Genomic DNA, 25,253 nt, shown 5'->3' on the forward strand with positions numbered 1-25,253 from the left:
ACTTTCCTTTCTACAGCTTGAACTTTTGTCTCTGTGCTTGTTTCCTCCAAATAATATATATATTTTTTGTGGATAGAAATAGTTTTCGCCTCAATTATTTTCCTTGTATATAGATACTACTTGATACATATGCTGAGTTCAAGGAGTTTGAGTTACTTAACTCTATTTCTTTTTCTGTTTATACATGAATTATTTTATTTAAAAATGGTGTATCACATAGTTGACATAGTTCATCACAGTACATTTGTTTCCAGGTAAGTGAAAGTGAAATTATTTTTTTTTAAAAAAGAAAAGAAGAAAAGAAAGAAGAAAAAATAGTACAGCAGCAAGAAAATTTGTAAAAATTGTTGTATCTTGCAAAGAGTTTATTAATCATTATTGGAAGGTTTAGTAAGCTCTTGTTGCTAGTTGATCATTCTGTTACTTCATTTGTATCTGAACATTATATGGCTTCAGATACAAAATGGTGTCTAAATTTGGGATCTACAGGAATGACAGTAATAATAAAAAATTTTGGAGTTGTGCTCGCTTCAGCAGCACATATACTAAAATTGGAACGATACAGAGAAGATTAGCATGAAGTTTTTGCTTGGCCACAAATGTGGCCACATGGTCCAGGAATTCTAAACATTATTCTTTATACTGCAGCTTTTCTGGGTGTGTTTTCAGCTGCTAGGGTTTCTGGAAGTAGAGAAGTTGGGGTAAGGAAACCTGCACTGACTCCAAAATAGGCCTGGAAATGTCAGCCAACATTTTATACAGGTGTATTTTGAGTTTTGGTTAGATTGATGACTCCAATTTTCTTTCAAAAATATTTTTGGCCACATGCCAGAGGTATTACTATTAAGCACCCCATCCTTTACAAAGGTTTTAAATCTTCCTGATGATTATTGGATCTTTTGAGTTTCCTGTGAAGATCTAGTCACATTATTAGACTGTAGGGTTAATTTTGGCTGTAAGTAAGATAGGTATGCAAAGGACTCAGTGTATGGATATAATGCAAACACATTTATTATTGAATTTAGGCATCAAGAGAGCATGTGAGCCTCAGTGATATCTTTATGTTATAAACAAGCACTGTACCTTTTTCTTTAAAAGTTCAGTGAAGAGCAAAAGAAAACTACTTTGGTTTTCCCATTCAAGTTCTTTTTTTTTTTTTTTTTTTTTTTTTGGTTTTTGGTTTTTGGGCCATACCCGTAAACCAGGGCTTACTCCTGGCTATGAGCTCAGAAATCGCTCCTGGCTTGGGGGGGGACCATATGGGACGCCGGGGGATCGAACCACAGTCCGTCCTATGCCAGCGCTTGCTAGGCAGACACCTTACCTCTAGCGCCACCTTCCCAGCCCCAAAAGAACTTTATTTATTTATTTTTTGGTTTTTGGGCCACACCCAGCGTTGCTCAGGGGTTACTCCTGGCTGTCTGCTCAGAAATAGCTCCTGGCAGGCACGGGGGACCATATGGGACACCGGGATTCGAAACAACCACCTTTGGTCCTGGATCGGCTGCTTGCAAGGCAAACACCGCTGTGCTATCTCTCCGGGCCCATTCAAGTTCTTTAACCCTGTAACTGGAAGAAATTATTTTTACTACAATGCTGCAAAGTTGAATAGTTTTAGAGGAAGGAGAGGTTTGTTTTAATTTCTGTGCAGTTGTCAAGGAGACTGCAGCAAGATAGTTTGTCCAGAGAGTTTTAATATTAATTATAATGAGTCCTTTGAAGCATGGAGTTCTTATAACTTTTATCATAGTATGCTAGGCATTTCCAGTTGTCATCTACCTACTGGCAGAAGAAAGTTAATAGTTTATTTTTATAATGTTTGTATTTTACATACCTCTAAAATTGAACAAAATAAACTGAAATGAGAAGTTCAATATGTTTTTATTTTAAGCCAATAATTATTTTATTTTATTTATTTTTTAAATAAAATTTTTATTTTAATCATAGTGGCTTACATATCGTTGACAATAATATTTTTGGTACATATTAACATACAATCAGGGGAATTCCCATCACTGAATTGTCCTCCCTCCACCTCCGTTCCCGTCCTACTTCCCATATCCTCTTCCCTCACCCCCGGGGCTGCTAGAGTAAGTGGTCCTCTCTGTGCCTAGCTTACTATTTAGTGGTCTTACACCTGTTTGGTCTTGGTACCTCCCTTATTTCCCCCGCCCCCAATTGGGAGGCGGGACTAGATAGTTCATGTTATGTGGTTTTGTTTGAAGAAGAGAAAAGTAATAACCTGGAAAAAAAAAAAGAAAAGGATCAAATACTCCGGAATTGGGCGGAGTCCTTCTAGAGGCTTTCATCCTTGGTTTGAGAGAAGAGGAAAAAGAAGGTGAAACACCACAACAGTATATAAAGAACTGTCAAATAAAATATCCAGTGAGCATTCCAAAAAAAAAAAAAAAAAAAAAAAAGGGTAAGCACCATATAAAAGCCAGAAGCCAATAATTTTTACATCCATTCCCATTTCCCAGAACAGAGATAGGAGCCAGCAAGTAAAGCCCACGGGGACAGGAAGTGGTCCCGCTGCACATTGCTCTATGTACACCCGAGGAAACGTTTGAATTCCACTGCCTCAGCTTCAGGCTCAGCTTCCCAAGCTTCTGTTACAGCAAATGCACTTGTTCAATGTACCATTGAAGGTGTAGCCCTGGGCACACTTGACACAGTCTGGAGGGCAGAAGGAGCAGTACCTTTTCTTGGAGGAGCTGCATTTACAGTCTTTGCACTTGCGTGGGCCTGCACAGGAGAAGAATGTGCCAGTACTGCAGGAACAATTTTGAACCCATTTAGTAGTGCAGAGTTCAATACACTCAGGATCAAGATATAGGAGGGAGGTGGCTGGAGTCTTGAAGGATACACTTGTCTTGGGAAGACTTAGCAAGAAGTTCAATATTTTTATGCGATGTTCAATTTTTGACCACACAAGGCAACAATTTTTATATTAGTGATGAACTTGTCAATAACAGAATATGGACACTAGCTTTAACTGGCATTGTTACCTGTTTTGTACAGATTTTTAGTTCTCTTTAATTCTTAGCTTGTATGATAAAAGAAGGAAATACCTAAGCATTTCTTTTTTAGTGCTAGCATTCTTTTACGAGACAGGGGCCAGCAACATTTTTTTATAGTTGAACCTCAGAATTCCTATATTCAGGATTCATGTAATTAAGCTGTATGCTGTGATAATTAAATTTCCTTAGACAGTTGCTCAAGAAAGTCACGTATTTATTATTTTTGCTTTGACTGGCAGTGTCAGAATAAGATAGAATAATATTCTTATGGACTAGTATAGTGATATGGGTTCTATATATATTTCACCTATACTTGCAACAATATTTCTGTAAGTGAACAAATCATAAACAGTGAAAAAAATCACCAATCTTTTTTTTTTTTTTGGTTTTTGGGTCACACCTGGCAGTGCTGAGAGGTCACTCCTAGCTCTATGATCAGAAATTGCTCCTGGCAACCTGGGGGACCATATGAGATGCCAGGATTCGAACCACTGTCCTTCGGCATGCAAGGCAAACACCCTACCTTCATGCTACCTCTCCAGCCCCCAAATCACCAATCTTAGGTTAAGCACTTTTCCACCAACAAGGTGGAAATTGTGATGCCATTTCTAGTTAATAATTCCTGACAATAATGTTAGCCATGGACAGTTTGTGAAGGTTCACTAACAGCTACACAAAGAGGTCCTTGAAGTGGCCAGGTCCAATAAACAAGAAGGATACTCATTTTCTTTGTCATGTTCCAATTAATGATGTCCTCAGAGTAATCCATGTTATTTTAGGAAAGAGTCATTGCACTATATTTCCCTCTGCAGCCAAATCACAAAGTTTTAGCTGTCAGCTGTCATGGAAAGAACATCTGTGTCCTACAATTGAGATGTGCATTGAAAAGGGACCTCCATCACAGAGGATTTTTTGGGAGATACTAAAATGATTAGAATCATAAGATCTCTATTCATGGGTTGGTTAGCTTTAATATGAACTGATTTCTGGAATAAGTACTAACTAAACCAGTAAGATCAAATTTAGAATAATAGATGACTGTAAAAGTCATTAAGGTTGTGTTAGGGGCTAGAAGACAAGGGTAGAGACAGGTAAAGACATAGGTACTAGTAGCAAAGGCACAATGACAGATCTGCGAGCATAGGCTGGCTGTGCATGGAGAAGGAAAGTGGGAGGGAGGTGGGAGTAGTATATAATCTTTGGAATGGAGGTTTTTTTTTTTCATAGTAATCATCACTGAGGTGTCTGAGTATAACTCTGTTTCCTAATTCCACTAACTCTCTCCAAATTAATACATGGTTATCTTCCAAGAATAATCACACAGAAGGTGGTTGTCCTTCCCCTGTTGCACTTTCTTAGATGTGCCATGACTATTGTCCCTGCTCCAGGAGTTTAAAGGGACTGGCAATGCTAGCAATTGCAGTTTACTTAGTACTCTTCCAAAGACCAGGTGGTGATTAAGTGATATTCAAAGTCTAAGGTAAGGGACATTTTAAACCTTTGGTTTAAAATTTTGGAATTGAGGGTTTTCTTCTATATTCTAGAGATAAAAAATGATTCCAAGCTATTCTAAGGACAATCCTTTTCTTTTTAATTTTGATTTGATTGTAACAATTGTGATCTACAGAGTCTTTCATAGTTGAATTTCAGATATGTATTTATATTGTTAAAATGTAGGTCCCTTGATTCTATTATCATTGACTTTGGCTTGGGTATTTAGTTTTGTGTTCTAGAACATCTTTGTTTAGATATGTTTAGAAGAATAAATGAGGAATGAAGATGGTCTATCCAGCCATGTCTCGTACCAACTCTAATATTCAAGTTTTTGATTTCCTAAGAGAATTTGTGTTGCCTTGAGTAGATTGGGAATCTGTTCTATACCAAGAATGCTAATGCTGGAATAGCTCCCACATTATGTAACTAGCTGAACAAGCCAAACAATCATAAGTAAATGCTAACAAAATTCAACTCTATTCTCTTACTCACAGGGAAATTCTCAGTGGTGTTCATCACCAATGTCATCTAGATTCTAAGACTGTTTGTAGACAGTGCTTGATATAATTGCAGGAAAAGCAATTACTTGAATCTCAGGAGTAGAACAAGTCATTAGAATTACAAGTAGCCAGAAACCTGACAATTTGTGTGCTTTGGGAAGAGAGGGCTAGGGAAGCCAGACTCAGCTTCACACAGGCAAAGCAATTGCTCTACATTCATGAAAAGTTGTTTGAAAGTTTGTTAATACAAAAGCTATACTGCGTGGTTACAAAGTGACTGTGCAGTTTCCATGTAAAATTTATCTTCATATTCTTAAAAAAATAAGTCTCCTGATTGTTTACAATACAGTGTTCCTCAATGGAATGGAGTTAAGATATGAACTAATAATATTTTAATGACATGACAAAGATATATTCAAATTAAAATGATCTACTTAAAGGTAGTGGTTTCTAGTTTTTAAACAAGTCCCAATATTTACAGACATACACACACTGTCTCTGTTTGATGAAGTTACGGAAGACAATGACATTGAATTTTGGGAAATCTTAAAATTAGGATGTAATCTGACTCAAAACACTAGTGAAAGGATGATTGTAGTAGTTCTGCAGCTGTGAAATATGACTCCAGGGACCAGAGTAATAGTACAGTGAATAGGACACTTGCCTTACACACGGCCAATTTGGCTTCAATACTTGGTCCTCTGAGACTTGCCAGGAATGATATCTGAACACAGAGCCAAGATTAAGCTCTGAGCTATACAGCATGTGGCCAAAAAACAAAACAAAACAAAACAAACAAAAAAACCCAAATAAACAAAAAACAAAAACCAAAAAAATAATGATCCCAATATTATTGTAAACCTCTATTTAAAAATAGCCCCATCCAAATAAAAATGTATTCTGAAAACAAGCTATCTTGTCCTACTACAGCCCTGAACTCAGTAATTTCAAGCAATCCAATCTAGTCTTTTTTGTTGTTGTTGTTTGTTTTGGGGCCACACCCGGTGATGCTCAGGGGTAACTCCTGGCTATATGCTCAGAAATCTCTCCTGGCTTGGGGCACCATATGGGATGCCTGGGATTGAACCAGGTCCATCCTGCATCAGCTGCATGCAAGGCAAATATCCTACCCCTGTACTATCACTCTGGCCCCCAGTCTAGTCTTAAAGTCAGCCTGAAACTTCAACTCTAGATAATTCAGGACAAAACTCAAAGTCTGGACTACCCCCTCCTCACAAAACAATCCAATAAGATTTAAGGGTTTATTGGCTATAACTACAGAGACTTTTTAGAGCTAAAAAGTCCCTTCTTCTTGACAATGCCTTAGCAATGAACTGCCATCTCCACAAGAGCACTTTAAACCAAGGAATTTAGAAAAGGTGTATCACTAGCTTCCTAGGCAATGCCCTTTGCACATCATTCTGGAGCCCCTCCCTTTCCACCTAAATACTAGTTAGGGTGTATAATTTTTCCTTTTTACATTATGAAACTTTCTCATATTTCCCAAATATATTTATTTTATTTCACTGACTTCTGAGAGAAATCTTTTATGTGGTGAGTGAGAGATTATCTGTGGGACTGATTTTCTTCCTGTGATGAACTTAACAATTCCCTGTCAGAGAATCAGTGGGTGGTAGGAGCCAATTTCCACCTGTACAGATCAAGAGGGTCACAAGCCTGATGGATGTTTTTTGCAGAGCAGGGAGGACCTTACTGTCCAAGACACAAAGTTATTCCTGCAGATTTTACCGGTTTTGATCTCCCAGGGCACCCTCTAGTGACAACATTTAATACACACACTTACTTTTTTAAAGTGTATCCTTTTGTTAAGAAAGAAATTTTCAGACAAATTTCAGCTCCTTCCTAATTGGTATTCCTATCATTAAAAAGGAAATCCTTTGCTCAGTAGGAGAGGAAAGAAACAAATTTTTTTGTGATTCCAAATTTGTCTATTATAAGAATAAAAATGCTATGTTTTAGAAATTGCCTCACTTTACTTGTAGGACTTCAAGACTGTTCCAGGTGCTCAGAGTAGGACCCTGGTGTTTGTGCTGCTGGTCCCAGAGGCAGCCTTGTGGGTACTTCTCCAAGTATCACACACTGTATAGGGTCAGAGCATAAAAGACAATAAATAAGCCAGCTAGAGGCCACCTTTGAGGTTGTTTGAGTCAAGATCAGTAAGTATAAGACACTTGGAACTTCTTCATAGGGGGCACCCCAATGCAACTTTGACCATGTTTTATTGTGGGAACCCTTTCTATTACTTTTTTTGGGGGGTTCACACCTGGTAATACTCAGGTGTTACTCCTGGCTATGCATTCCTGGCTTGGGGGACCATATGGCATGTGGGGAGGGGGGATTGAACTGCGGTCCATCCTAGGTTAGCACTCGAAGGCAAATGCCCTACCACCTGCACCACCACTCCGCCCCCCCTTCTCTTACTTCTGATGGAGCTGGGGTTCAGAAATTTATAGGAAGTATCTCATGAGTTTCCCTACCATGCTCTCACCTCTGAGAAGACTGTTACACCCCATTTTTTTTGGCTCATCTTGACAGAGTTTCACTGGAAGAAGAGGTATTTCTTTTTTTTAATAGAGTTCTTTGAGAAAAAAAAGGATGCTTAATTATTTTATTACAGGACAATAGTTGTTTAAAACTGTTCATGTTTGAGTGCCGTAACTCCCTAATCTAGATTAGTTGTATTCTTGGCCTTAATTCAGTTTGATTAATGTCACACATGGACACTCCCAAGGGCTCATTAAGTCTGGTAAGCTTCTATATTTTGAGCATTGTAATTTTTATAAGAAGGCTAAGGGTAACTTTAGAACACTTTATGTTTTAGAACCAGGGACTATATAGCATCTAGTGAGAGCTTCCATGCCATAGACATCAAATAAGAAGTAGCTGGTCATTTTTAATACAGAAGAAAAGGGTACATCAAGAGAATAAGGATGAGCATAAATAATTTCTTCAGAGACAACTTCCATTTTCCATTTTATATTCATTTTTTATTCATTACATTCACCTAGGAATAGTCTTGCTTGGTAACTAATTTATAAAATCTTTAGTAAGTTCTGTATACTTTATTTTTTGTTTGTTTTTTTGGGCCACACCCAGTGATGTTCAGGGGTTACTCCTGGCTATGTGCTCAGAAATCACTCCTGGAACCCCATGGGATGCTGGGGATCAAACCCAGGTCTGCCCTGGGTCTGCTGCATGTAAGGCAACCACCCTACTGCTGCACTAGAATTTCTGCCTCGTGGTTCTGTATACTTTTGAACTCTAAAACATAAATTTTGGGTAATTTTATTTCAACTTTGTCTATTGAAACCTACCTTTTTAAATCAACAGTAATTCTTACCTGTGAGGATGGACAGAACAGTAGCAGGCTATAGTTTCATGCTTTTACTCACACTTACAGAAAAGCAAATAAAAGGAAGAAGAATTGTGAGCTCTAGCAGTTACTATTTTGAATGTTAGTAGTTCTAACCCAAGGCTCTATACTCAGAAATTACTTTTGGCAGTGTTTGGTGAATCATATGGGATGGCAGGGATTGAACCCTGGTCAACAGCTTGCAAAGCAAGCAACTTATCCACTGTAGCATCTCTCCAGCATTGAGTTCTATCAATATTATATAAAATTCACTTGCTAGCTTTTAAGTTCTGTTTTTATACAGTAGTGACATTAAGAAAATTAATGCATATGATGCTTTTATATTTCTGGATATGTGCTAAAGTCTCAATAAATGCTAGGTCTCATGGATAACTTACAGTCATTGGGTATGGGTTATGTGGTAGCCATATAGAAGAAGATGCTAGAAGATTCCAGTGGAGAATAAATAACAAAAGAGACAGGTCTGCTGCCAAACTGAATATTGAGACACAGCCAAAGACTAAAAATTTATAGATAAATACACACCTTAGTCTGGAAAGTTCCTGGAAGAGACTTAGAAACTTGAACTTGATCTTCAGAGATTGTCACAGAGTTTTTTTTTTTTAAACTTTATTGATTGATTTGGTGTCTGGGCCACACCCAGCTATGCTCAGGGGTTACTCCTGGCTCTGCACTCAGAAATAGCCCCTGGCAGGCTGAGGGACCATATGGGATGCCAGGAATTGAATCAGGTCCCTCCCCAGTCAACAGCATGCAAGGCAAACACCCTACTGCTGTGCTATCTCTCTGGCCCCTGTCACAGAAATTTGAATTGGGTTTGACATTTCATTATTTATTGGGATGTGTAGACTTATTACTAAAAGAGTGCTTAAAAGTGCTGAGTTACTGAAATGAACTAGTGAAAAATTAATAGGAACACTGACACGGCATGGCAATGCTACATGTTTATTGATCTATATGAAACAAGTTGACTACTTCAGATGAGGAATTGGAAGAGAAGAAATTCCACAGTAAGCTCAAATTCCTTCTCAAGTCACCTAGTACTTATTTTTTGTTTTGTTTTGTTTTTATTGTTGTTGTTTTTGGCCAGGAGAGGGTGCCATTACTTTCTTTTCACAGTGTGAAAAGGCTCTGCAGCACAAAGAGGTCTAAGAGCTGCTCCCTTTCTGTTTAGAAGCAGCAGAGGCAATACCCAAGTACTGCTGGGTATGGTCTCCAAACAAATAAAAATAATAGAGTAGAAAATGTATTAGTCTAGCCACTGACATTCTTTTATCCCCAAATATTTATTCAGTGCCTGGAATTGGAGCAAAGAAAGCCTCAACTGATTTGAGGCTCATATCCCTTTCTTACACCATGCACAAAAACCAATGCACAAAAGGGGCTAATATCCACAGTGTTTACAAGGCACTGACAGAACTTTACAAGAAAAAAACATCTAATCCCATCAAAAAATGGGGAGAAGAAATGAACAGACACTTTGTCAAAGAAAAATAAATTGGCCAAAAGACATATGAACAAAAGCTCCACATTGCTAATTATCAGGAAGATGCAAATCAAAACAGTTATGAGGTACTATGTCACACCACAGAGATTGGTGCACATCACAAAGAATGAGAACAAGCAGTGCTGGTGGGGATGTGGAGAGAAAGGAACTCTTATCCACTGCTGGTGCGAATGCCGTCTAGTCCAACTTTTATGGAAAGCAATATGGAGATTCCTCCAAAAACTGGAAATTGAGCTCCCATACGATCCAGCTATGCTACTCCCAGGGATGTATCCTAGGAACACAAAAAATAACAATTCAAAAATCCCTTCCTCACACCTATATTTATTGCAACACTATTTACAATAGCCAGACTCTGGAAACAATCAAGATGCCCTTCAACAGATGAATGGTTAAAGAGACTGTGCTACATATACACAATGGAATATTATGCAACTGTCAGGAGAGATGAAGTCATGAAATTTTCCTATACATGGAATCTATTATGCTGAGTGAAATAAGTCAGAGGGAGAGAGACACACACAGAATCGTCTCACTCATCTATGGGTTTTAACAAAAATAAAAGATATTTTTGCAATAATTCTCAGAGACAAAAGAGAGGAGGGCTGGAAGGTCCAGCTCACAATATGAAGCTCACGTGCAGTTAGAGAAATAACTACACTGAGAACTATCATAACAATGTGAATGAATGAAGGAAGTAGAAAGCCTGTTTCAAATACAGGTGGGGGTGGGGTGGTTAGGAGGGAGACTTGGGACACTGGTGATGGGAATGTTGCATGGTGAAGGTGGGTATTCTTTATATGACTGAAACCGAACTACAATCATATTTGTAATCAAGATATTTAAATAAAGATGTTAAAAAATCAATTCAAAATAAACTAAAAACTTCACTATCAGACTAAAAGCCAATAATATGTTTAGGGAAACAGATAGATAGATCTCTTTCTGATATTGACTCACAAGGTATCTTTGATGATTCAATGCCTCTGATCAAGCAAATGACCAATGCCACTGACCAAATTACCAATGCCACTTATCAAGCATTAACCAAAGATTAAAAATTGGACTACATCAAAATAAGTAGCTTCTATACTTCAAAAGAAACAATGACTAGGATGAAAACACATCCTATAGTCTCAAAGACAATATTTGTCCCTAAGTCATCTGACCAAAAGTTGATATCCAAGATATATAAAAAAAAAGCTCTGGTAGAACTTTATAAACAATCAATTCAATCAAAATATGGGAAAGAGAAAATTAACAGAAATTTCATCAAAAATATATACAGGTGGCCAAAAGATATGCTAAAAGTTGCTCTGCATTATTTGGGAGATGTAAATAAGCATAACACACCAGTGATAATGGCACACAATATAAAAATAGTATGATATGGGGAAAAAGGAACTTTCATTCACTGCTGGTGAAAATGTTCACTGATTCAGCCTTTTGGAAAAACAATAACATGAACATTCCTCCCCAAACTAGGAATTGACATAGCAGTCCCACTTCTTGACACCTACCCCAAAGACCCAAAGAGTGTATTCAGAAAATATAACTGTGCTCTTAGTTCATTGCAACACTATTCACAATAACCAAAATCTGGAAACAGCACATGGGTTCAAGAACAGATGACTAGATAAAGAAACTACAATATATATACACAATGTGATACTTCTATACTATATAAATTATAAGATCATCCAATGTGATGTTTTGTGGGTAAAAGTGGAGTATATCAGAGCCCAAGTGTTGGCACAAGTGGTAAGGAGTATACCTTGCCTACACTAGCCTAAGACGGACCAAGGTTCGATCCCCCAGTGTCCCATATGGTCCTCCAAGCCAGAAGCAATTTCTGAGTGCATAGCCAGGAGTAACACCTGAGCATCACTAGGTCTGGACCAAAAAGCAAAAAAAAAAAAAAAAAAAGTGGAGGATATCATGCTGAGTGTAATTAGTCAGCATATACAGAATGACCTTCCTCATCTATGGGATATAAAGAAATAGAGTAGATGAATTGAAAAACACCCAAAGATGACCAAGTCTCAAAAGAAAATAATGACGGCTCATATTTTTCAGGCAGTCTGGTCCTAGTTAAAAACCTATGTGCCTTTCTCAGAATGGGTGGAGTTGATTCCTCTTTATCTGCATAAATCACAGCAGCTCAGTGGCTCACCCAGCTCTGTGACTTATTCAAATAATACAAACAACTGAACTTTCTCAGGGGGGACCAGACTGAAAACTTTGGGACTGTTTTCAGAAAGGGGTTGAGCCAGGCTTCATCCAAGCTGCACCGGAAACCAAGTAGCTTCTGCCCACAAGCATCATTTTCTCAGCAGAAAAATGATCTGACTCCTCTACCAAGGCCCCCCCCCCCCATAATGATTGATGCTATTTCCCAGGTAGTTGGGTTTTGACTGATACCTCTGTGATAATCTCAGAAAGGTCAGTGGGGGCAGATCCCCTTTCTGCATAAATTACAGCAACCCAGTACCACCCCCTGCACCAGAAATAGCTCAGCTTCATGACTAAAACTTAAGCCACCAAATTTGTACTATTACAGGAAGTCTAATAGGAAACTTTCAAGCCCAGTGAGCTTAAACTGTAACAGAGAAGGCTCAGCTAGCACCAGCCACACCCTGTAAATCCTCAGACACTGACTTTAGTACCACGCTTGAGAGATATAACAATTATTTCAAATTGACTTGATCTACGTTTTGATCATATCACTTGCCTATGCCGTGTTGTGACTGCAGGGAAGCAAGCTTTGGTGGTGTGTGGGAAAATTAGGGACACTGGTGCTAGAATTGTTATTTGGGCATTTAATACATAAAATGACTCTTCTATGAACAACCTTTTTTTTCTTCTTCTTCTTTTTTCTCCCACTTCCTCTTCCTCTTCCTTCTCCTCTCCTCCTTTCTTGGTTTAGGGCCACACCTTGTGGTTCTCAGGGCTTATTTCTGGTTCTTCTCTCAGAAAACACTTCTGGCAGGTTCAGGTTCAGGGGACCATATGGGAAGTTGGGGATTGAGCCCAGGATAACCCTGTGAAATGCAAATGCCCTTCCCACTGTGCTATCACTCTACCTGCTATGGACAACTTCTTAAAACACAGTGTTATCATACATTTTTTTTTAATACCTAAGGATTACAGAAGCTGAGAATTTGTTTTTAATAGAAAGCTTACCATGGTGAGGGGCAGGGGGAATATTATGTGGGAGACACTGGGAAAATGGTGGAAGGAGGTGGACATTTTGGTAGAAAATGTAGTGCTGAAATGTTGTATATATAAAAACCTACAATAAACAGTATTATAAATCATGGTACCTAAAATAATTTGGGGGGCTACACCTAGAGGGGTTAAAAACTTACTTCTGATTCTGCACTTATGCACTCACTCGTGGTAGGGCTTGAGGGACCACGTGGGGTGTCAGGAACTGAACCCAGGTTGTCAACCCAATAGGCAACTGCCCTAATTATATTACTATTGCTCCAGTCCCCTAAAATAAAAATGTAAATAAAAGAAAATAGAAAAATCAAGACATTTTTCTCTGTAGCCTATAAAATCAGGTGCATGAGAATTATAAGCAGCTAAGGGCCATGAAACCATTATCTGCTGCAGGCGTCTTGCGTCTCAGCATCTTCTAGTGGGGTCGAAAATCCTTCACGAGAGAAAAAACGGGTAACATGAGTGGCCAAATATGAAATATGAAATAATGAGACCACACAAAATATATTGTATGGGGACTCTCATCTATCAGACACGAGAGAGATGTGAGAAGAATTTACTTTTCAGTTGATGACTTTTTAAGCACAACTTTGGTATGCAAAATATTTTCACTGAAACAAAGGGCAGAGGATCTTTAGGAGGAACAACACAATGGTACTGGACCCTAGAATTTATATATCAAATAACTAGCCGATATAGATGAAAGGAGTCCTGCACTATGAGGTAAGATGAAACATGAGAAGGAGGTGTTCTGGTTTTGCAAGAAACTTCTTATAACAAAGAAAGAGAAACTGGTATTTGCTACAATTTTGCAGCCTATTAGAATAGTAAAATGCAAGAAAGGCAGAAGCTTTTGTTTACCACCATGAGCTGAGACCAGAAAAACAGTTTGCTGGCAACTGGTTGGACTCAATCTTTGAGTTGCAAATATACTTAGCCAGTGGGGAACTTTGGCGGTCTTTGGTACTAAAATTTCTTTGACTGCACAATGACTGAGGCAGAATTTTGATCTGTAGTTTTACAAGGGAGACAAAGCCAAATTAAAAAAAAAGAGATATAATGTCACCATCATGTCGTGTATATATATATATATATATATATATATATATATATATATATATATATATATATATATATATAACAAATATAACCAGTGATCCACGTAGGGGTTATGATTAACTTCCTCCAATGGGCCTGCTGGCAAAATATTTCTTGGTGAAATTTTAGCTCACTGCACCAGGAAAGCCAATAGACACATCTGGTTTATCCTTTCCCCTAAGATGGAGACATTTATGCTGCATGCTGTGGCAATTATCTACTGTAAAATCACCCCAATCTTATGCGAACGAGTCTAAATTAGGGTCGTGCATGAAATAATCCAAACCAGGCTGAGGGTAAAACACTTATAGTATACCTCATGTGGAGAGAAAGCTGCCTACCAGAACTCCCCCCTACCCTTTTTTTTTGAGTACAGAGACTACCCCTGAGTGCTATCCTGAGCAAGTCCCATCCAGGTTTACAAGTAAGATAATCTCTGTTTTGGGGTAAATCCAAGTAGTAAACAAACCTGCAAACAAACCAGGGATTATCTTTCTTTTAGGTAAAATAAGGTGTAAGTTAACAATCTCCATGCATGGAATCAAGGAGTAAAGGGAATTTAATCCCCAATTCTTCTATGCTCAGGGAATAAAAAAAACCCTCATCATGGGGGGGGGGGGGGTGTTCTCTTACATGACTGAAACCCAACCACAATCATGTCTGTAATCAAGGTGTTTAAATAAAATTTAAAAAAAACCCTCATCATTCCTATTGTAGAGACTACATGGTTGAGAATCAAGCTCCTAAAAGAATGTGTGATAAGGACAGTACATAGATGACCTTCCCCGTCTCCTTTGAGATATAGAGAAAAGTTCAAGAAGGAAGTACAAGAGGGACTGATTGTTTAAAGGCTGTGAATCAGAGACACACATGTACACAAAATGTACTCAGTACACATATATACACACACAGACATATAGGGATCCTGTACATATACCACACATATAAGGATCACAAGAGAAAAGCAGAGGCAGAGGCAGAGGCAGAGATTGTATATGAGAGACTGGCACAGATTGAGCTAAGGGAAGTCAGTGGCTGATCTTCTCACCATATTGCTAAAAAAAATATCTGAAGCTTGAGGCCCCAACCCTCTCAACTGCAGACCTATTATCATAGCCATACAGAGAGTAGAATCTCTTAGAATTCAGGTATGAGACAATGAGAAGTTTTTTTTTTTTTTTTTGGGTGGGGGGTCACACCTGGCAGCCCTCAGAGGTTATTCTTGGCTCTGCACTCAGAAATCACTGCTGGCAGGCCCAGGGGACCATATGAGATGCCGAGATTTGAACCACTGTCCATCCTGGGTCTCTTGCATGCAAGTCAAGTGCCCTACCCCTGTGCTATCCCTCCAGCCCCTCAAGAAGTTGTCTTTTATCTTTGAAAACAAGACCAGCTTCTGCTGAGCCTACCAGCATGGAACTGTCCACAGAGCGGCTGGGACTCAGGAGAATCCAGCACAGCTGCTTTTCTAGCTTTCCCAGTTACCTGCCCAGCAAGAAGACCCACTTCCCTTATTCTTCTCTCAGCTCCCCTTCCAACTCACCCAGAATGTCCAAAAGCAGAATTTCAGGGAAAAAAAAGTGGCATACCCAGATGCACCTAAATTTTAAGGTAGCACTAAGACTATCTCATTATTTGAATATATTGAATATTTGGCTTATAAGAAAAGTGTATCCACTGCCTATCTGAAATTCAAATTTCACTGGGTATCCTTATTTCCATTTGTTTAGCTTGGCAGCCTTACTGCATTGCTGAGCAGAAAGGGAGTACTGATGGATGAGTTTATAAGTTGTGTGTGTGTATGTGTACCAATTACAAATTGTTTTCCTGCCACTTTTGGTTAGATGTGTAAATTTAAACAGCAGTGGGGAATTCCTATAAGACTATGAGAAACAGCTAGCAAGGGAGTAAATATGAGTGTTTGCATATTGAAAGCATCTCTTGACTTACCAGATTGGAAATTTTTCTAGGACGGGAATAAATCTAAAATTAAAACACATTAAGGAGGACCTATCATTTACTAGGGTTTGATTTGGAGACCAGAAATGTGGAGTGAATAAAACAGTTTGTCTCTGACTTACAAGGCTAGATTCCTACACTCCTGGTAATCGAGCTCCTGGGTCTGAATCATGGCACACCATTGGGCAGCACGAGCAGAGCTGATTATAACCTTTGTTAAAATTTCTATAGAAAGAAAAAAATTTCTATAGGAGTAATAGCACAGTGGGAAGGGCATTTGCCTTGCACTGGCTGACCCAAGTTTGATCCTTGGCATCCAATATGATCCCCCGAGCCTGCCAGGATTAATTTTTGAACACAGAGCCAAGAGTAACACCTGAGCATCACCAGGTGTGGTCCCAAAACAGAACAAAACAAATCAAACAAACAAACAAAACACAGGTAGCTGGTGACTAGGGCTAGCACTCAGTGCTCAGAAAAGTCTCCCTGAGCTATTGCTGACCTATCAAACAGCCAGAGCACTTTGCTCTGGCTACAGCCCTATCAAAGACAAAACAATTACAGCCTGACCCACAATCAAGGTGATACAGGCTCTGGTTTGTAATTCGCTGCTAGTGAAGGGTCAATCACTCCAAGTTCTGCGTGTTCTCTGGTCCACATTTCAGAGTGACCTCTGAAGTGAGTAGGGTCCTCACTTAGTGTCAGAACACTCCTGTGTCCTCTTTTCTCTCTGAGCTATTGCAGGTCATCTAAGAAAAATGAGGGAGTTGACCTTGATGAGTTGCGTACTCTCCTATCTGGGTCATGCAGTGATTTTTTTCTCTTCTGGGAGCCACACCCAGCAGCACTTAGGGGTTACTCATGGCTCTGCACTCAAAAATTAGTCCTGGCAGGTCTGGGCACCATATGGGATTCAGAGGATTGAAGCTACGCTGGCTGTGACCAAGGCAAGAGCCCTACTTACTGTGCTAACTCTGACCCTGCAGTGATTTCTTGTTCAAGGAAACTTCCTTTGATGAGAGCTGTGGTCATTGGACTTTGGCTTTGGCCAGAGACATGGAAGGATCTTAAACTAGTTGACAATGAGGGTCACTGAAGAAATTCCCCACTTTGTTAACTGGACATGGTCACAACTGTTGGAACAGAGGCTAAGTGTGACACTGTGGAGAATTCACCATGCAGACATCAATTGAATAACAGAGGAGTATTTCCTGCAATGAAAGAAAGTGTTGATATTGAATGGGCTGGGAAGATCCATTGAGGAAAACAGTGAGATTGTGATGGCCATTCTAGGTGACCATGAGACACTGATTAGCAACGATTCTGGAGAACCAGAGATGAAGGCTGTCCCAGCAGATGTCAGGTGATAGCTCTTTCCATGCAAAGAAAGAAACTAGTTCAGAAGTTGCATCTAAGAGATGGGAGAGCTTTGGGATTATAAAATCCATTAGTTGTGTGATGATGCAAGTCCCCTAACTCTTTGGAGAGAGTTCCCTATCTTTAAAGTAGAGATCCCCTTTCTTTCTCCAATGTAGTAGTCACCTTGCAAGTCATGGGTAAATAATTAGGGATCTAAGAAACTCTAACCCTCCAACTCCCACCCTAAAACATAAAGAATGACTAGAGTTATTCAGTCTAAGTTCTTCAACTCTAACTTAATCATGGTTTTTTTCATAAAGCTTAATTTTAGAATCACACCCACAGACACAGTTGGCATTTTCGAACAAGACCAACTCCATAGATTTACTCTTTTCTCAAATGAGATGTAAACCGAATCATGAAAGATTATGGATACAAGGGCCCATGTCACACAAAGGTGGCCATCTCAGGAGATGGTGGGCCAAGATCCTGCTCAGAAGAAGCCATGCCTGCTGCCTTTATCACTGAGAATCACTGTTTCCCTGATGGCCCTGTCACATCACTGACACTCCATGATTTCCTTCAGGGAAACTAATCTGATCGCTCTTCAGGTACACTGTTTCTTAGATAGATTGCAGAAATCCTTTCCCCATATTGTCCTTCTTCCAGGAAGCCTAGCAACTGGGTACATGTCCCTACAAGTCGTAGTATCAGTAATAGTATTTTATTTTGCTGTTCTTGTTTTTAGATTTTGGGCCAAACCCTGCAGTGCTCAGGGATTACTCCTGACTCTGCACTCAGAAATAGCTCCTGGCAAGCTTGGGAGACCATATGGGATGCCAGGGATCAAATCCGGATCCATCTTGGGTTGGCTGCATTCAAAATAAAAGCTCTACTGCTGTGCTATCACTTCGGCCCATCAATAATAGTGCTTTGAATTTTTGGACTTCATTTGTTTGATACTGTCATCTCTATAAAAGCACCCCAATTTAATGGAACAGGCAGCTAATAACAAGAATTTACTAACCTTCTGCCACTGTATTAATGAAGTCATTGGAGATACAATAATTTATAATAATTTTTACAGATGTGCTTGACACTGTACTTTTTCTTTTTCTTTGTTTTTATTTTCTTCTCTTCCATTATATATATGTATATATATTTCTTTCCTTTTGTTTTTTGGTCACACAGGCTGTTCTCAGGGGTTATTCCTTGCTCTGCACTCAGAAGTCACTCCTGGCAGACTCAAGAGACCATACGGATGTCAAGATTCGAGCTATAGTCCTTCCTGTGTTGACTGCGTGCAAGGCAAACACCTTACCACTGTGCTATCACTTGGACACTTTTTTCTTTCTTTTTAAAATAACTTTGTTTTCACTTATCTGGTAACAAATGCATTATGATCGATTATTTCAACTATGCGATACATTTTCTTTAAATAAATATTAAAAATTAAATAAATATTAAAAGTTTTTTTTAAAGGAATTTAACTTTTATTGGAGTTTAGGCAACTTGGTAACCATAGTGTTAACATGGAGGCTTTTCATATACAAAGTGCTGCACTTTCTCCACCACCAACATAAGTTAGGCATTAAATGTAATCATTTTTCCATATTAAAAAATGTCCCAGGGTAACAAGATTAATTGCCTCTGGAAGTTACATTTAAAATGGCTATTTTCTATTTTCTATTTTCTGTGCTCCTGGAAGAAAATAAAACAAAATAGTAATGTGATTATTTCTGTGTAGAGGATTATGAAATTTCTGAAAAATGCCATCTAGTCAGGCGCAATGACAGTGACTGACCACCGGAGGGAGCCAGTCTCCCTCTAATACGACCTAAGTCCTAGACAGAGCGCAGGGAGACCTGGACCATGCCAGGACACTATCCAGCTCTCTCATTGTCTGTTGGAGGGGAGATCCGCCTGAACTTGGTCTCTGTGTGACCAGTTCTGGACTCTGAGCCCACAGAAGAGAACACTTAGAGAGCATAGTGTGAGCAGGAGCCCCTGCTTGTCCTGTCTGGTTCTAAGAGAAGATTTTCCAAGGAGCACTGATACAATGGGGGGGGGGTCCTGAGGCACTCAGGTATGAAATCAAGAAAGAAGCTCTCAGGCCAAGGCCCCCTCATAGCAGAAGGGAGATGGGAATGAGTAGGAAGAAGAGGCCTGAAAGTTCCTAGTGATATGTGCCTACCTTGTGTCCATCAACAAAGCCCACAGAATTAGTCAGTCACAGAGCAGCTTTAACAGCTGGTTGGTAGAAACTATGGCCATGAACACACCACAACAAAACAATACACTAAAGAAAAAAACAACACCCTGATTAATACCTTCACACCATGTCTCATCTTCTTTTCAAGGTTTACCCCGGTTTCTGTGTTCCAGTCTCTCTGGCCCTTACACAGTATACTTGATGGTAAAGAAGGGAAGATGGGACTGGGAGATAAATGGTTTCTGTCTCTACTACAGACTGTTGCATGGGCCTAGATGACCGGTCAATCCCCACTTTGGTCCCTCAGCCCAAGATCAAGCTGTTGTTGTGAGAAAAATGAGAACTGTGACTTGGCTATTGAACCATTGGGTAGATGAGATTTTCCTCCACACTCTCTATGTTTTTAATAAATGTGACCTATGGGTAGGGTGCAGCTTCAGTGGGCTGACACAGGGCAATAAAGCCATTGGTTGAGGGGTGTACTGCTGCTGAGAGTGGGAGGCTAAATTGGCCCCCTTTCTGCTTTCTGACCTGAAGAGAATGCTGCCATCACCCATCAACTGGAAACTATTTGAAACTAGTAATGAGGAAGAAGAGATCTTCAGACTTACTCTCATGTGAGGGCGACCTGTAAGTCTTAGAACTCCTCTGTGTTCTTGTCATTGAAGCCTGATGCTGAGCAGTAAGAACAGGAGGAATAGATAAGAAGCCAACAACACTTCTGGAACTGGGCCTCCTCAGCACTTCCAGGCCTGAACTTGTAGCTAAGATACTCAAGAAATATCTCTTTGGATTTTGTGGGGTTTAAAGAGGTAGTTCTTTTTTGTTTTTGTTTTTGTTTTTGGGCCACACCCGGCGGTGCTCAGGGGTTACTCCTGGCTGTCTGCTCAGAAATAGCTCCTGGCAGGCACGGGGGACCATATGGGACACCGGGATTCGAACCAACCACCTTTGGTCCTGGATCGGCTGCTTGCAAGGCAAATGCCGCTGTGCTATCTCTCTGGGCCCTAAAGAGGTAATTCTTCAGACAAAAATTAAGCCAAAATAGATTCTTGAGGCCAAGTGGTCTTGGATGCATTGTCAGGAAAATAAATAAGGACAGAACTAAATATCCAAGCCAACATCAACAATAATAGAATTGAGACACCTAAATTTTAACAATCTATACTCAAAGGGGCCTGTTACACTGGCAGGCCAGGGGTGAAAGGGTGGTGGGATAGGATGCACTGTGGGTGGAGGAAGGTTGACACTGGTGGTGGAAAGGGCCCTGGTTCATTGTATTTCTGCAATTCAACTATGAAGGACTCTATAGATCACAATAAAATAAAATAAAAACAAGATCCTTGGATTCTGTCAGTAGAACAGAAGTGACCAGAGGAGTGGGAAGAGGAGGGATAAGGGTAGAGAGGGTGTGATGGATTGCATTGGAGGTAAGTTGGTGGACGTCATGAAATAGTCATTAAGTCCTAAAATATTTAGTGTTTCTAAGCAACATTACCTCATAAAACAAGGACAAAACACCCCAAAAAGTTAATTTGAAAATAAGGACTGTTATTTGAAATAGAAGGCCTCCATGGGCAGGGATCAAAATATTTTCTGTGAGAACTGGAGGGGAGTAGTTTAGACTTTTGTGAGCCACCTTATCTTTACTCCCAATGCTCAGCTGTCTTTTTGTTTGAAGGATGACATGAAAAATGCTCAGAAAGACTGTGGCTGGATTCTGATTAGAGCCTTACTTATAGACTATGACATTTGAATTTCATGTAATTTTCATGTGCTATGAAGCATCATTCTTCTGCTGCTGATGGTAACCATTACCTTGCATCTTTAGCTCACATCCCCATGCCCTAAGCTTTCCATTTAGCAATATGCTGATCCATAAATATAGCCTGAGTAGTATTCAGTCCAAATGACTTCTTGAGAACCACTCAAGTGAGAGGGCAGAATGCAGAGAGGGTTGCAGCTTCACACAGACTTTTATGCTCAATCTCTCAGCTCTCAGCACAGTTTTCTACTGCATCTCCCTGCCTACTCCATTCCTGACATCCTGAATTTTGACTGAGCTTCAGTCCTCTTTCCTCTCTTGATGCTGAGGATAGTGACCATCAGTCACAGTGATGACTAACTTAATATTCTGCAGTGTGTGTGTGTGTGTGTGTGTGTGTGTTGTGAGTATCTGTGTCTATGTATGTCTGTGTGTCTCTGTGTGCGTGATTGGTGAATATGAGTGACTCATGGAGCAGATACCAGAAGATAGAGGAAAACTTGACTTTTCTGACTATCTTTTGACAGAGAAGGAGTGATTAACCCAGACGGGGTAGGCATGAGCTGAGAGGCCAAGTCAAATAGTAGATTGTAGGGTAACACATATTCATTCTTTTATTTTGGGGGGGCAGGGCCAGGGCCAGGGATTGATCCTAAGACCTAGATATGCACAAGCATGCTAATGCTAATACCAGGCACCAGAGCCTCCATACCTTTGAGGGCTGTCTATGGGTCAGCACCTCGATGGATGTATATAGGACAGCTTTGTGGAAGTCCCTCTATATGCTAGAAATAAACCTAAAACAATACATTTTTTTTACTTTGTTATTTATTTCTCTAAGTTTTTATTTTATGAAGGTGACATGATTTACAAAGTTGTTCTTAGTTGAGTTTTAGGCATAAAATATTCCAGTTCCAATCCCATCACCAGTATCATTCTCCTCCATTACTGTTCCCAGATTCCCTCTACACCTCCCTCTTCCAGTCTTTTTAAGTTTGTTTGTTAAAGTTTGAGCCTCAGGGCCCGGAGAGATAGCACAGCGGTGTTTGCCTTGCAAGCAGCCGATCCAGGACCAAAGGTGGTTGGTTCGAATCCCGGTGTCCCATATGGTCCCCCGTGCCTGCCAGGAGCTATTTCTGAGCAGACAGCCAGGAGTCACCCCTGAGCACTGCCGGGTGTGGCCCCCCCCCCAAAAAAAAAGTTTGAGCCTCATGATTTCAGTGTTATTGACTCTGTGTCTGTTTGGATATTTAGCTCTATTATTCTTTAACACTACTGATGTACCTCAATACCCTTGCTTCTTATCTAGCATATCATTCTGTGTTTTTCCATCTGCTAGCTTATTTAATTTAATACATCTTCAGTTTTATCCTTGTTGCAATGCATTTCTTACAACTGTGTAGCATTCCATTGTGTATATATATGTACCACATCCTGATGATCCACTCACCTGTTGTTGGACATCTAGATTAATTCCAAATCTTAGCTATAGTACTAAGTGCTGTGATGAATAGTGGTGTGCATATATCATTTGAATGAATGATTTTCTATTCTGGGGATAGATAACCAAAAGTGGAATTGATGGGTCATATGGTAACTTGATTCTGAGTTACTGAGAATTCTATTGATTTCCACAGGGGTTGGACCAGACAACATTTCGATCAGTAGTAAATGAGTTTCTTTTTTCACCATATTCACCATATCTCAACTAGAACAGTACTATTTTGTTGTTGTAAAAAGTTTTGTTTTGTGTTGAGGGCATACTTGGTTGCACTTACTCCTTACTCTGTGTTCAGAAATTACTTCTGGTGGGCCGAGGGATCATATGGAATGCTGGGAATTAAATCCAGGTCTACGACATACAAGCCAAAAACACTACCTGCTGTGCTATCACTCTGGCCCCATTGGTACTATTTTTATAGTCATTAATAATACTTAGTTATTTTATTTTTATTTTTATCAATTTGGGAGTGGAGTGGGGTGCCACACCTGTCTCAAGTCTTACTCCTGGCTCTGTACTCAAGAATTACACCTGGCAGTGTGTGTGAGACCATTTAAGAGACTGAGGACTAAATCCAAGTCAACCTTGTGTAAGGCAAACACCCTATATACTGTACTATTTCTCTGGCCCATGTCCATTTGTAGAATTACTAGGATTGATATGTTTCTACCTCACTAAGTATATTCTCCAGTATACTCATTGGTTTTGAATACATCTTTGAATGTAGCACCTTGGATTGATATTGAGACCACTTGGTCCCACCCTCCAGTTGTGACCATTTCCCCTCAGATTAAATACTTGGGAGGAGAGGAAATTTCTCTCTTGTGTTTCTGGACCTCCTTGGAACTGGCTGCTTTTTCGGAGCTAAGGGCAAACATAGGGGAACACTTGAAAATCCTTTTCTCACTCCATGCATGTGTGTGTGAATTATTCTCCGGGCCTCCATTCGATTCCAGATCCACGTCTCTCCAGTGTTCTGGTGTTTGAACCTGAGGACTTTATTCAATATCCCCAGTGATTTTAAAATGATGACATCTTGCCATTTTGAAGAGCATAGGTGCCCTAAAGGGTATTATGTTAAGTTAAATAAGTAGAGAAAGTAAAATATTATGTGTTTGCTATTCACAGGGGACAAAGAAATAAAACCAACAACAGAAGCAAACCAGTCTTAGCTACAGAAAACAGATGTTTACCAGAGGCAGGTATTTGGGGTAGGGTAACATTAGGTAAAGGGGCCAAGTGAGCTGTAAAGGATAGAAACCAGACTTCTGGTATACATGTGATGTAGCAAACATTTAACATTTTGTTACTGCACAATTATGATTTTATTGTTGTACCCAACATAACTATGTACCTGAATGTTTTATAGCTAGAAACCACCTTTGTTATAAACCAATGGTACAATTGTATGAAAACTTACTAATAGAAAATATTCTTTACTAAATGACTCACAAAAATTTAGTCCTGCTCAGTGTATGAAGCCAACTTCTTCCATGATACAAAATTGTTTCTCGAACCTTCTATCCATTTCCATGCTACAAATGTTTGTAGTCTGGCTGGTTTCCTTTTCCATCTTCTCTTTTTTCCTTTCTCATGGCTTCTCCTGTCTTGTTTATATTGCAGCTGAGTGTTGGATCAGGGAGGTGAAAAGGTGTTTGTTGAGTACAGAAATATTTAATAACTTCTTCTCTTGGAAAATCTCTTGATTTGTAGTGTGCAGATTTTTTGAAGGTAACTGTCTTGAAATGGCTAACTTCAAATGTCTCATTTGGTACCAAGAGAGCTAAGATTAAAATGTGGATAAGTACATATGAGAATGGGCATGGTATGGATGATGGGTAGTGTCTCTAACTCTAGGGGCACACTGTCATCCTCCTTACTGATTACGTCTCTCTATTCTCTGTCCGCACACTGGCCAACAATTCAAAGGTCTTCTATGGGCTAATACTCATTGTGCTTTTATTCATATAGTGAGACCAAATTCTTCCATCTTACCTTAATACCTGTTCCTGGTCTCTTTCACATGGATCCTGTACCTGGCAGGCAGCCTTTCCAGATAGGATTTATGAAAAATGATCTGAACTTATCTTTATTCCACAATCTCTTTGATCTATCTGGAAGTCTCAAGATCCTTACGTAAAGGTATAGCAGCACCTCAGACTCTAACTCTTTTCCTCCATTTCTTCCTATTAACAGGTTTTTGCTCTCATCGTATTTCT

The 25,253-nt window shown here is 39.6% G+C and overlaps 1 pseudogene; it reads left to right on the plus strand.

Annotated features, from left to right (window-relative positions):
* Window positions 1–521: 521 nt before the first annotated feature.
* Window positions 522–579, plus strand: LOC126025335 (uncharacterized; annotated as a pseudogene).
* The last annotated feature ends 24,674 nt before the right edge of the window (window positions 580–25,253 follow it).

Source organism: Suncus etruscus, chromosome 12 (assembly GCF_024139225.1).
Source record: "Suncus etruscus isolate mSunEtr1 chromosome 12, mSunEtr1.pri.cur, whole genome shotgun sequence".
NCBI classification, from domain to species: domain Eukaryota; kingdom Metazoa; phylum Chordata; class Mammalia; order Eulipotyphla; family Soricidae; genus Suncus; species Suncus etruscus.